Source organism: Carlito syrichta, unplaced genomic scaffold (genome assembly GCF_000164805.1).
Source record: "Carlito syrichta isolate Samal-C Ts95f unplaced genomic scaffold, Tarsius_syrichta-2.0.1 Scaffold313228, whole genome shotgun sequence".
Lineage (NCBI taxonomy): Eukaryota > Metazoa > Chordata > Mammalia > Primates > Tarsiidae > Carlito > Carlito syrichta.
In genome coordinates, this window is record NW_007257324.1 from 156438 (window position 1) to 156792 (window position 355).

A 355-nucleotide genomic window follows, 5' to 3' on the forward strand; every position below is an offset into this window, starting at 1 on the left:
CTTTCTCAATCACCTGAAATAGCTTCAGTAGGATTGGAATCAGTTCCTCCTTAAATGTCTGGTAGAATTCTGCTGGAAAGCCATCTGGTCCGGGGCTTTTTTTTTGTAGGTAGTTTTCTTATTACATAGTCAATTTCCTTGATTGTTATTGGTCTATTTAGGGTCTCAATTTCTTCTTGTTTCAGCCTAGGCAGGTTGTGTGATGGCGGAAAGTCCTCCATGACTCCTTATATTTTATTCTGGGCAGGTATGATGAAGTAGGGCTCCCTCTTCCCTGAACTCCCAGTCTGAAGCTACAGTTTCACATTGGCAGGGACAGCTGTCTATATTTCTTATCCCCCGTCTCCCCCCTGAC